We start from the raw sequence: 13980 nt of genomic DNA on the forward strand, positions 1-13980 counted from the left end.
GCAACAAAGATGGCGGATCAGTCCTTGTGTATAAACAGCATGCTGATTGAGGAAAGTGCTGGGATTTATCAGTTTTGGCTCTCACCTCTTTCTACCATAATTACTATTGCTCTGCCTGATTTTCCTGCACTGTTACCACCTGGCCCACTGCCTACACCATATTGTCGTTTGGACTTATCTGACCCCTCTCTAATACATGTGATGAATATTGGTTCTGTAATTGAATATGTTATGACAGCAATTTTTGTATTCATTATGATAAGGGTTAATTCTCTCCTCACAGGGCTTAGAACGATGAAACAGAAATCCACTGCCATCTGTGCACCATTTAAAGGCTTATTAAATGAGGAATGATTGTGAAGAGATAGCCGTTTCTGTTTCAATTTCCAGTCCTTCCAATAGCACAGAATTTCAGCATTGTTTTTGCAATAGTTAGTTAACATTAATATTGACTGTTACATTATTGTACTGCTACAATTTAACTAAAAAAAGACCACCCAAAGCCATCTAAACTCATCTAGCCCCCCATCCTAGTGTATACTTACCTCTACATGGTAGCCTTCCTTGGTGTTTACGATACGAGGTGATATCAAAAGGTTTCAAGACTAGTTTTGTAACACGCCAACAGATGGCAGCACAAGGCTGCATGTACAGTCAGGCCTCGTACACACGGCCGAGGAACTCGACGTGCCAAACACATCGAGTTCCTCGGCCAGTTCAGTCCTGGAGCCGCCGAGGACCTCGGCGGGCCAAGTTCTCCCATAGAACAACGAAGAAATAGAGAACATGTTCTCTATTTCCTCGCCGAGGTCCTCATCGGCTTCCTCGGCCGAAAGTGTACACACGGCCGGGTTTCTCGGCAGAATTCAGCCAGAAACTCGGTCGGAAGCTGAATTCTGCAGAGAAAACTGGTCGTGTGTACGGGGCCTCACAGGGAGCACCGACCTTCATAAGTCAGTGTGCCAAAAAACATTGTCCTATGTACAATCAGAGCTGTGCAACTCATGCTATTCTGACCACGTGCATTACCACGTCTCCTATTTAGTCATTGACAGCAAGTTAGAACAAAGAGAAAACGTGAAATTCTGGCAAGTTTATGACGATGCTGCAATGAGTCGTTCAAGGACTGGCATGTGCGATTGTTCTACTACGATCATCATGCACAAGTTGCCGAATGGTTTTGGCATATTCGGTGGTTGAGCTCGTTGAAGGTCTTCCTGATCTCTCGTCGTCTTACAGTGATGTTTCTCCACTCTCGAAGCGCGAGCGCCACTCAAAACACCACGCACTCATTGCAGCATCGCCATAAACTTGCCAGAATTTCATGTTTGTTCCTACTTGCTGTCCATGACTAAATAGCAGATGTGGTAAAGCACATGGTCACAATAGCACCAGTTGCACAGTTCCCGATGTACATAGGACGATGTCTTTTGACACACTGACTTTTGAAGGTCGGTGCTCCCTGTGACTGTACATGCAGCCTTGTGCTGCCATTTGTTGGCGTGTTACAAGACTAGTCTCAAAACCTTTTGATACCACCTTGTACATTCTAAATGAAGAAGTTCCCTCCTGAGGACTGACTGAGGAAAATTCTAGCATCCAGGAGGGGGAGTGGGACAATGCTCCCATGGAGAGGTAAGCATGTGCCAGGTCTAGGTAAGATTAGGTTTAGGCGGCTAGAAAGTAGGGATGTGGTTGTTAGCCTGGCATAAAGGCTAAACTGCTAATGTACTATATTTACAAACTAGTGTGTGAATGGCACCCTAATGCATTGCAGTGCACCGTGTTACTGAAAATGCGGCACATTTAATTTTCAGATGGTTGTGGTGTATTGGTATCCTATTCAAATAAAATGACTTAATGCATTGCAGACTAACACAGTGTAACACATAGGCATGGTGGGAATAGGCTTAGACAGTGTTATAATGACAGGTGATGGTGCCCTAAATGTGAAAAAAAACTTTCCGCTCCAATGATCCCTCAGGATGGGGCTGGGAATTAGGGATAAACTCCATCAGAGACACAATGAAGGACTTTATAGTGTAGTATATTTTATTTGATGTTTAAAAGCAAATATATAAGATGCACTCACATGTATCTGTGCCTTAGCCTGGTACTAGTAGCCAGATTCAGAGAGACTTACGACGGCGTATCAGTAGATACGCCGTCGTAAGTCCGAATGAGCTCCGTCGTATCTTTGTGCGCATTCTTAAACTGATATACGCCTCACTGTTGCCAAGATACGACCGACGTAAGTCTCCTACGCCGTCGTAAGTCCGAATGAGCGCCGTCGTATCTTTGTGCGCATTCTTAAACTGATATACGCCTCACTGTTGCCAAGATATGACCGACGTAAGTCTCCTACGCCGTCGTATCTTGGCTGCATATTTACGCTGGCCGCTAGGGGCGTGTATGTTGATTTACGCGTCAAATATGTAAATGAGCAAGATACGCCGATTCACGAACGTACGTACGCCCGTCGCAGTAAGCTACACCATTTACGTAAGACATACGCCAGCGTAAAGATAAAACACCTCTATAGGTGGCGCAGCCCATGCAAGGTATGGACGAGGGAACAGCCGTCGTATTTTACGTTGTTTGTGTAAGCGTATGTGAATGGGGCTGGGCGTAGGTTACGTTCACGTTGAAAGCATTTAGCCAACGTAGTTTCGTAGGGAGTATTTGCAACGTGATTCTGAGCATGCGCGCGCATGCGCCGTACGAAAGGACCTCATTTACATGGGGTCACAGTTAATTTAAATGTAGCCCACCCACTACATGCCTACTTTGAATTAGGCGGTGTTACCCCGGCACATTTGCGCTACGCCAACGTAACTTACGGAGCAAGTGCTTTGTGAATACTGGCCTTGCCTCACTATGTTACGCCGCTCTACGTGAATCTAGGCCTAGGTGTCTACAGCATGTGTGGATAAGACCTATCAGTCCCATCCGCGGTCCCAGCCACGCTTTCAATGATGGGCCTTGGTGGGTCACAAAGGGACCCAGAAGTGACGAATCCCCGCTCTGACGCACGTTTCATCGTACTTGGCGTCTTCAGGAAATGATATTTTTGCATTTCACCATTTTTTTTTCTTTACAATATATCATGAGTAATTGATTGATCACCAGTCGATGTACGTTTGTTATCATAATATTTTGTGAGCGCTAACACCTTTACTCATTGTTTTTTCCCGACAGTGTTATGTAGAAGGAGAGTATCATGGCAGTGTATGACAATTTCACTTAGACCCCTTTCACACTGAGGAGTTTTTCAGGCGGTACAGCGCTAAAAATAGCGCTGCTATACCGCCTGAAAAACTCCTGCCCAGCAACCTCAATGTGAAAGCAGGAGGGCTTTCACACTGAGGCGATGCGCTGGCAGGAGAGAAAAAAATCTCCTGCAAGCAGCATCTTTGGAGCGGTGAGAGGTGTGTGTATACCGCTTCTTCACCGCTTCTTCCCATTTAAAACAATGGGAAACCGCGGTAATACCGCCCGCAATGCGCCTCTGCGCATTGCGGGCGGTATTAACCCTTTATCGGCCGCTAGCAGGGGTTAATACCGCACCGCTAGCGGCCGAATCCCACGGCAATTACGACGGTATAGCGCCGGTATTTTTAGCAGCGCTATACCGCCATCGCGGCTCCCGCCCCTAAGTGTCCATTAACTCATGTTACTGCAACATGCAACAACACACCATATAGATTGCAAGGGGATGAATCATGCAGATAGAAGGGGAAAGCAGAGTAATAAGGAGATTAGCTTCAATGTTCTGATTCTCCTTCCACTGTCCAGTCACAGCTACTACAGTGATCCTTGGTGTGTTCTGGGTCCCGGCCGAGCAGCTGACTGGCTGCATAGTGAACACAGGTGGCAGCTCGGCACAGGTGCCATTCAAAGAACATGATGATCTCTACTGCATCCACATAGCTCCCAACTGTCCCTGATTTCGAGGGACTGTCCCTGTCCCTCGTTCCTCCTCATTTGTCCCTCATTTTGGTCTGATCCATATAGATGTATATAAAATGCACTTTTTATCTATCATAAAATGTTTCCCAGTGCTAAACCTTTCATCTGATTTCTTAATTGTTGCATCTGTAAATTCCAAAAGCCAATATAAATGAATAGTGCACAATAGGAAAGAAATACCGCGCTAAGTGAACAATTGCAAAAAGTAGCAATTAAAAAGTGATATACACATGTAGCGCTACCCCTTCAGGAGCCGCTGATTGTTTTTGGGATCGGCATATTAAGTTACCTCTATATGTTGTCTAGGGGTGAAGGTAGTGAGTAGAGCAATAAGCGAATGTCCAGTTCCTAGATAAGGTTTTCTGAATGCTTTATTTCTTGGCCCAACACGACCAACATCAATGTGAGGTAGACAGAAAAGGTTGATGAAGTAAAGGAACTTTGCGGTATCAGGCTTGGAAGAAAAGAAAGCAATCCTGCTTTCAGCAATAGTATAACAGTTCGTCGACACTCCAGCCAGAGTGGGTGAAGTGCCCCCGGACAGACCCCCGACACAGGCCTGGCAGCCAAAGTGTCACTTTAAGGATGCTGGGAGGAGCAGGTCTCTGCCAAAGACCTGGCTCTGATGGGGCCTCTGCCACAGGCCTAGAACTTGGATGAGCGAAATAGTTGAGCTTATCCTCCCAGTAAATTGTGCTAGGGTCACCGGTTGACAGTGGAAGTGTACCTGTCAATGCTCCGGTCACCTGATCCCCGATGGTTCGTTCAAGCTCTTTTGGATAACCTGCCTCCGGGTTCTCCTCAAGCCGATCCCCCACCGAATGGCGCAATGCCTGGGATCTTCTCAATAGAAGGGGGACCCAGTAAGTCACTGGGGCCCCTTAGTTGCATCAGTTGCTCCAGGCCAGGAGGGCCCAGAGTCTGGGACTCCGCACAGCGCACGACCCCAGGCCAGGTAGGCCATAGTGGTGGGGCCCGCGATGTGCGCACACCCTAAAGGTGGGTGCCGCACCTGGAACCAGGAACCAGCGAAGAACCCAGAACAACGGCTTCCGCCACAGAAATACTCCTCCCCAGCATGCCCCGCGAGGGAAAACTCCTCTAATTGGCTGCTGAGAAGAAGCGGCACTGCCTGGACCTCTCTGGCGCCACCTGCCGCCCAGGGATGGTACCGCATCCCTAGAACGCAGTCTGACCCACAGAACAATCCAGATTTGGCGACAGCCAAATTTAACACAATCAGGAATGAGAGCAACTTACCTCTCTCATTCCCCCACTAACTTTAGCGTAGTGCCCTTACTGAAAGTAAAGGGGGCGCCACACACACACAAAATATACAATTGAAAAAATGTAGTTGCGCTGTAATGTAGTATTTTGTTTATATACTTTATTACAGCGCAACTACATTTTTTCCATCATAAAAGAATAGTAGTGGTAAAAAAAATAGCACTTGTGGGTTTAACCAATCTTGTTTTTTTGTACAATTCTCCTTTAAGGGAGCGTGGCAAGGGGTGTGTCCTATGCCTGCATACTTTTGCTGATAGGTGTCCCTCATTCCCATCTCAAAAGGTTGGGAGATTTGCATCCAATTAGAGAATGCCTTATATTAATTTAGAAAACTGCAAGGTTTTCTTTATTTTTTTTTATTGCAAGGTTTTCTTTGAATGGCATGGGAACTAGAGGACAATAAGGCTTACTGTAGTAGCAACCACTACTAAAGTGATTGTTCACTTCCACGGGAATCAGTCATGTATGGAACATCCTTAGTTACATGGTTTAAGCCAATGACTGGGGCGCTATTCTAAATTTAGAGGGTGTCTGAGCCAATAGTGGGCTCAGACTTTGTTTAATTTAGTTAAATTGAGGGAGTGGTGACTGACTGATTGGAACTTTAGATATTTTTGTGCATTCTGTACCGCGTACCTGAACCTTCCCCTTCTCTCTATACTCTCCACTTTCTTCACACATTTTACTGCAGCAAAAATAAAACCTAACAGTTGAAGGTTTTAAATCTTGTGTGGACATTGCAATTTCTATAGACTTTCTATCCCTGACAACGAACTTAGTGGTAACGTGCAAAACCCAATCTAAACCAGCAGCTCCTATGGGGGTAGTGCTACATATAAAAAAAAATCAATACGTGGAGTCCGACTTTAATATAACCACTGAGCTTGGAATTTTCAGATTTGGCGTTGACATAAAACTTGCTACATGCAAACATACTGTAGTAAAACAGTTTTGCTAGTTTTGTCACAAAAGGAAGAGAAGGGGTGGCCACACACAGATCCTAATTTGCCAATTTTGTTTTTTATTCATATGACTGTTAGTGGCATAAGGTTTACATAAAGATTTTTTTTTATATATAATGAAACAACCACAAGGACATTTAGGGGGTTATTTACTAAAGGCAAATCCACTTTGCACTACAAGTGCAAACTACAAGTGCAAAGTGCACTTGAAATTGCATTGGAAGTGCAAGTGGAAGTGCAGTTGCTGTAGATCCAAGGGGAACATGCAAGGAAAATAAAAAACAGCATTTTAGCTTGACCATGATTGGATAATAAAATCAGCAGAGCTTCCCCTCATTTCAGATCTACCCCTCAGGTTTACAGCAAGTGTACTTTTAGTGCAATTTCAAATGCACTTTGCTCTTGTAGTGCAAATTGGATTTGCCTTTTGTAAATAACCCACTTAGTGTGTAGATACATACAATATTACAGGATTCTTCCTTAGACCACATCACTTTGTATTATTTTATTGAATTCTGTGGCATATTTACGACAAAAGTACACAGCGGCCTTAATTAAAAGACTAATACATTCATCCTACAAAAGGAATTCTCTATCGTATTTTGCAATTTCTAAAAATAAAATGCTTGATTATATTCTAAAGACCACAACATGTGAGGATTATCCCCATTTAGTAAAAACGTGGAACCCCCTACATTATCACTATAAAAGCACTGTGTCAGAACACACAGAGAGTGGATTTTGTAAGGATTTTGAAAGAAATTCCCACTGGTAAAGGGGCTTGCCCTGTGAAATCCAGCGTTTTAGTAGAGAGTAGGGAAGCTCTAATCCACACAGACCATGAAAAGCTTAAACATCACTATGTGAATCAGATCGTTATAGCATTGGCTTCAAGCCTTTTTCTGGTATAATCCCATTTAACACAGGATCTCTGCTATTTTCTTCAAGCAACCTATAGTCTATTATATATAGGCAGGCTGAAGAGTCAAAGAAGGAAAAAGGAGTGCTTCCTGCAATAAAATATTCTTCTCCTCCAATTATTTTATAGCTAATATTTTACAGCAATATGAAATTGGTCAAAGTAAACATTTTTGTTATTCTTAGCAATCATTCTTTTTCCTTTCTTAATTTAGATTTTTTTTTGCTTCTTTGAGTCAATTCCTCAACTGTAAAAAAGACAGTTTAAGTCAATTGCTTACTGTAGGGAACAAGGATTTTAACCACTTCCATACCAGGCCAATTATGGCACTTCTCTCCTACATGCATAAATCATAATTTTTTTGTTAGAAAATTACGCAGACACCCTAGGGAATAAAATGCCGGCCATTGCAACTTTTTATCTCGCACAGTATTTGTGCAATCATTTTTCAAACGCCTTTTTTTGGGGGAAAAAACGGTTTTGTGAATTAAAAAATAACAAAACAGTAAAGTTAGCCCAATTTTTTTGTACAATGTGAAAGATGAAGTTACGCCGAGTAAATAGATACCTAACATGTCACGCTTTAAAATTGCGCACACTCATGGAATGGCGCCAAACGTCAGTACTTAAAAATCTCCATAGGCGTCACTTATTTTTTTTTTTACAAGTTACAAATTTAGAGTTACAGAGTAGGTCTAGTGCTAGAATTGTTGCTGGCGCTCTAACGCACGTGGCGATACCTCACATGTGTAGTTTGAACGGCGTTTACATATGTGGGCGGGACTTACGCGTGTGTTCGCTTCTGAGCGCGAGCTACCGGGGATAGGGGCGTTTAAAAATGTTTTTTTTATTATTTTATTTTTTATTTTACTCAATTTCTTTTATTTTTACACTTTTTTTGACATATTTTTTTTTTGATCACTTTTATTCCTATTACAAGGAATGTAAACATCCCTTGTAATAGGAATGGTTTGTGACAGGTACTCTTTATGGAGAGATGCGGGGTCAATAAGACCCCACATCTCTCCTCCAGGCTGGATAGCATTAGATCGTGAAAAAAAATTCACCAATCTAATGCTTTCAGCCACGATTGCGGCTGTGTTTACATTCCAGGACTCGGGCGTGACGTCATAGAGATGACTGGTGACCATCTGGTCACCAGTCTACTCTATGGTTACTCTATGGTTTCCATCGGACGCCGGCGGATCGTTTCTCCGGGTCTCCGATGGCAAAGGAGAGCCCAGTCTACTCTATGGTTACTCTATGGTTTCCATCGGACGCCGGCGGATCGTTTCTCCGGGTCTCCGATGGCAAAGGAGAGCCCAGTCTACTCTATGGTTGCTCTATGGTTTCCATCGGACGCCGGCGGATCGTTTCTCCGGGTCTCCGATGGCAAAGGAGAGCCCAGAGAAGCACCGGATGGCAGCGGGAGGGGGTGTCCCCTCCCGTCGCCTATAAGAACGATCAAGCGGTGGAACAGCTGCTATGATCATTCTTATGGTGCAGGGATTCGCCGGGTGAAGAGATGGATATCTGAATGATGCCTGTGGCTGCAGGCATCTTTCAGATATTCCCACTGAAAGTCCAGGACGTCATATGACGTCCTTGGGCTGGAAGTGGTTAATAACTTTTTTATGCAACAAGGGAATATTTGATAACAAAGCACTGAAGTAAACACTGTTATTTATGTTGGTAATCCCTTGTTATACATATAAATAATACCATAATACCCGGTCCGAAGCTTCGTGACCGCAGGACCCGCAAACCCAATCGCCGCCGGTGTCCCGCGATCGGTCACAGGAGCTGAAGAACGGGGAGAGGTGTGTGTAAACACACCTTCCCCGTTCTTCACAGTGGCACTGTCATTGATCGTCTGTTCCCTGATATAGGGAAAGATGATCAATGACGTCACACGTCCAGCCCCCCCCCTACAGTTAGAAACACATATGAGGTCATACATAACCCCTACAGCGCCCCCTAGTGGTTAACTCCTAAACTGCAATTGTCATTTTCACAGTAATCAATGCATTTTTATAGCATTATTTGCTGTGAAAATGACAATGGTCCCAAAAATGTGTCAAAATTGTCCGATGTGTCCGCCATAATGTCGCAGTCAAAAAAAAGATGGGTTGGCCTTAGTGAGAGGTGAGTCATCAGTTTATCTTTGTCCAAAGTTGTTTATTGGCCAATAAGAAAGAACATCCATCATGGCCATAAAAACTGCCTAACAACCAAAAGGTGATAGTTGCCCACATAGGGGGCCAGACAGCCCCTCTTTGATTTGGGCTTCTTCTCTGGTCTCCCATTCTTTCTTGACGGGGTGGAGATCTTCTAATGTCTCCATTGGTGCAAAGAGGGGCTGTCGAGCCGGACAGCAGGCTCAAAAGTAAAAGAGACCATTAGGAGTCTTTAAAGTGGATGTCCTCTGAAAAAAACAAAATATTAAAATTCAGCAGCTACAAATACTGTAGCTGCTGACTTTTAATATCGGCACACTTACCTGTGCTGGAGTCCAGCGCCGTCCGCAGCAGAGGACGAGTAATCGCTCGTCACTCTGCTGCCCCCCCGCCATCCTCGGTGAGGGAACCAGGAAGTGAAGCGCTCCGGCTTCACTTCCCGGTTCCCTACGGCGCATGCGCGAGTCATGCTGCGCCTGCTGATTGGCTCCCGCTGTGCTCTGGGAGCCGAGTGTTCCCAGAACACAACGGGGGGGGGGGGGACGGGGGACGGGAGGTGACGTCCTGCCCGCAGTCTACCGCAGACTGTGTGGCCGGAAGTGGGTGCAAATACCTGTCTTTAGACAGGTATCTGCACCCCCCCTCCCCCCTGAAAGGTGTCAAATGTGACACCGGAGGGGGGGAGGGTTCCGATCAGCGGGAGTTCCACTTTAGAGTGGAGCTCCGCTTTATTCTAAGTGGATCTGAACTAACCATAAATGAACTAAAAGTACTGGATAAGGGTTTGAAATTTGCCCCTACACCCAATTTGAGCAAATTTGACACCTCTGTAGACATTCAGAAATATACTAGGAGACTGAATATTAAAAAATATGTTTTCAACCATATGGTATTACAAGATCTGGAAACACTGAAACTCAAAAGGATAAGGGATCCAAGACACATCCAATGAGGAATTAAGGAGATAGAGGAGAGGAAAAGTGAATGATCATAACAATTATCTTAAATTGATGGGAAACCCCACAACAAAATATAGGAAACAATGGGAAGGCTTAATACAACAGGAAAAAAACATTTTAAATGGTAAAGAAGCTAAATATCTGTTACCTCAAACTTGCTGAGTACCTGTGATATATACCATGCTGAAACTACACAAGGACCAGACCCACCCCCCAGGGAGACCCATTGTCAACGACATACAGTCAATCAATGCAAGATTATACATTGACTTGTTATTACAACCGGTGGTACCAAATACTAGATCATATTTATGGGACACTAAACATCTTATACAGATCCTTGAGGGAATTGAAGTGAGACACAATCAGTTGCTTAGACCAGTGTTTCCCAACTCCAGTCCTCAAGGCACACCAACAGGTCATGTTTTCAGGCTTTCTATTATTTTGCACAGGTGATTTGATCAGTTTCACTGCCTTAGTAATTACCACAGCCGTTTCATCTGAGGGAAATCCTGAAAACATGACCTGTTGGTGTGCCTTGAGGACTGGAGTTGGGAAACACTGGCTTAGACAATACTTAGCAACGGCAGACATGTCATCACTGTATATAATTATTGACCATAACGAAGCTATTCAATCAGTTAAAAGGGCCCTTAAGGCCGCGTACACACGACCGGTCCAAACCGATGAAAATGGACTGAAGTTCAGTTTCATCGGTCCAAACCGACCGTGTGTACGGCCCATCGGTCTGTTGTCCATCGGTCAAAAAAAAGAGAACTTGCTTTAAAATCGAACCGATGGACGGCTGACCGATAGGTCAAAACCGATGGTTAGTACACAAAAGCATCGGTTCAAAACCAGCGCATGCTCAGAATCAAGTCAACGCATGCTTGGAAGCATTGAACTTCGTTTTTGTCAGCACGTCATGTGTTTTACGTCACCGCGTACTGATCCAATCGGTTTTTTAACTGATGGTGTGTACGCATATCAGACCATCAGTCTGCTTCAGTGGTGAACCGATGAAAACGGTCCGTCAGACCATTCTCATCGGATGGACGGACCGTGTGTACTCGGCCCAATACTTTTAGTAAGTTACCATCTAAACAAAAATCATATCTACTTAAGTGTTTGGATTATGGGCTCAGTCACAACTATTTTTGGTTTAACTCTCATTATTATAAACAAATCAAGGGGTTTGCCATGAGTGCTCGTTATGCACCAAGTGTAGCCAATGGCCCGGATTCACAAAGTACTTGCGCTGGCGTATCTCAAGATACGCCACGTAAGTGCAAATATGCGCCGGCGTATCTGTGCGCTGGACCCACAAACCTAGATGGGCCTAAAAATAGGCTTAATCCCACCGACGTAACTTGCCTACGCCGGCGTAGCGTGGGCGTACATTTAGGCTGGACGCATGTGGCGCTCCCATTGATTTGCCTTTCAAATGAGGGAAATACGGTGATTCACGAACGTACTTGCGCCCGACGCAGGCTACGCGATGTGCACGTAAGTTGTACGTCCGGCGTAAAGTTAAGCCCCATAAAGGAGGTGTAACCCAGCAGCAGACATGCAAAGGTCTGCACCAGGGAACTCAAGCCGGCGTATTTTACGTTGTTTACATTGGACGTGTGTCTAGCTGGGCGTAGGTTATGTTCACGCCGTAGGTAGTGATCCGGCGTATCTTAGACAGTTGTTCCGACGTGGTTGTGAGCATGCGCACGGTGAAGCGTCCGCGTCACGGCGCATGCGCGGTTCGTTATACATATCTGTCACGCCTGGGGTCACGCCTCATTTGCATGGCTCACGCCCACTTCCACCTACGCCGGCTTACGCCTTAGAAACCCAGCGCAGTTTTGGGAGCACTGGCTTTGTGAATTCCATGCTTACCTCTCTGTGCTGCGTCGGCGTAGCGTATATTATTTGCGCTAGGGCGGCGTAATGTGCGCCCGCTCTCTGTGAATCCGGGCCATTATGTTTATGGCAAAATGGGAAGAAGAAAGTGTGTACAAAGACCCTCCGCATGGACTCCTATTATACAATAGGTATATTGATGATGTCATAGTAGTCTGGACAGGTGATAAAGAGAGTCTAAAAGGGTTCTTCCAACAGCTGAATGTTAACACGAAAAATATATACGGCTGTCACTGGATTATAGCAACACATCAATACACTTTCTTGACCTAATTATAGAATTTAAAGTCCAAAATTTCCTCACGAAAACCTTTTTCAAGCAGGTTGATCGGAACAGCTACATTCCAACAGATAGCTGCCACCATGACCCGTGGCTTATCAATATACCAAAAGGCCAGCTGATTAGATTACGCAGAAATTGTACAAATGAACAGGATTTCAATGAACAGGCAAGATTTATTGGTAACAGATTAGTTCAAAGAGGATGCAATGAAGATTTTTATAATCATAAAAAAGAAGAAGTCACCAGAATGGAGAGGACATCTCAAACGATTCAAGAATTAAAAGAACCACCTATGATCTCCCTGTTATTCTGAATTATAATGTACAACATAAGCAAATAGAAAAAATATTTAAGAAACATTTGTCCGTTCTAAGAGCTGACTCCCAGTTGTGTACCATTCTACCAGTAGTTCAGAAATTTACGTATAGGCGAGCACCTAATTTACGGGATATGATTGCGAAGAATATCCCTGATCCTCCCAGTCAAGTATGTAGTTTTACCTTCTTTCAAGGAAAAGGTTTCTTTCCATGCAGAAGATGTTATGCAAGCAAGAATACTAAGCTGAATGGCCAAAAAGGCGATACATTTAAAACCACTGTTACAAATAAGGAATACCAGATCAAAGACATATAGATAGATTCAGAGAGAAGTGCCTAAACTTGCGGCGGCGTAGCTTAGCCTGTTTAGGCTACGCCGCCATAAGTTAGCTAGGCAAGTACATGATTCTCAATGTACTTGCCTGCTAATATACGGCGGCGTAGCCTAAAGCGGGCGGGCGTAAGGGCGCCGAATTCAAATGTCTTGGAGGGGGGCGTGTTTGATGGTAATGAGGCTTGACCTCACGTTTTTTACGGGTTTTTTTTAACTGCGAATGCGCCGGGCGCCTACATTTCCCAGTGTGCATTGCGGCTACGTATGCCGCACTGGCCTACTGGACGTAAACAACGTAAATCCTGATTTGCGGACGACTTACGCAAACGACTTAAAAAATCAGAATCTCGCGGCGGGAACAGCGGCCATACTTTAACATTGTTATTCCACCTAATAGATGGAATAACTTTAGGCCTGCTAATGCCTTACGCAAACGGCGTAAATCGACTGCGGCGGCCGGGCGTGCGTTCGTGAATCAACTCATTTACATATTCTACGCCGGCGGCCGGGCGTACGTTCGTGAATCAACTCATTTACATATTCTACGCCGACCGCAATGGAAGCGCCACCTAGCGGCCATCCAAAATATTGCAATCTAAGATAGGACGGCGCAAGCCGTCCTATCTTAGATATGTTTAAGCGTATCTCTGTTTGAGCATACGCTTAAACATAAGTCGGCGTAGATTCTGAGTTAGGTCGACTTATCTACTGATAAGTCGGCCTAACTCTACCTGAATCTACCTATTTATTTCTTGTAGGACAGAGGGGGTGGTGTATGTCCTCCAATGTCTGTGCATGAAACAATACATTGGTAAGACTTAACACCCGATGTGGATAAGGATCAGAGAGCATATTCAAAACA

This window comes from Rana temporaria, chromosome 3, assembly GCF_905171775.1.
Source record: "Rana temporaria chromosome 3, aRanTem1.1, whole genome shotgun sequence".
In the NCBI taxonomy this organism is placed as follows: Eukaryota; Metazoa; Chordata; class Amphibia; order Anura; family Ranidae; genus Rana; species Rana temporaria.